General features: G+C 26.9%; 1 protein-coding gene across 1 annotated transcript in view; it reads left to right on the forward strand.

Moving 5' to 3' along the window:
* LOC119593408 (endothelial zinc finger protein induced by tumor necrosis factor alpha-like) overlaps window positions 1–264 on the forward strand; it is a 10,596-nt gene that overhangs the window by 1,369 nt on the left and 8,963 nt on the right. The gene's annotated exons all lie outside the window — the stretch shown is intronic.

Here is a 264-nt window from a genome sequence, read left to right on the forward strand (position 1 = left end):
GCATCTGAAATATATTTTATGATATTTTTCTTCATTCTTCTTGTCTATAAAACTACAAGAAAAATATACCTACACTTCGTAATATTGTTCAGTGGATTGATATTTTCATATTCAAATTAGAGATTTCATTTTTTTACCCATTTGTTTTTCCCTTTAGATAGGTAATTTCCATTTTCATAAGAACAGATTCAATAATCTGAGTTCTTGTCAAAATTAGAGTTTTTCCGATTTTTATGCAGGTTGTTTTATCATTATGGCAGTGAC

The sequence above is a fragment of the Penaeus monodon genome, chromosome 32 (assembly GCF_015228065.2).
Source record: "Penaeus monodon isolate SGIC_2016 chromosome 32, NSTDA_Pmon_1, whole genome shotgun sequence".
In the NCBI taxonomy this organism is placed as follows: domain Eukaryota; kingdom Metazoa; phylum Arthropoda; class Malacostraca; order Decapoda; family Penaeidae; genus Penaeus; species Penaeus monodon.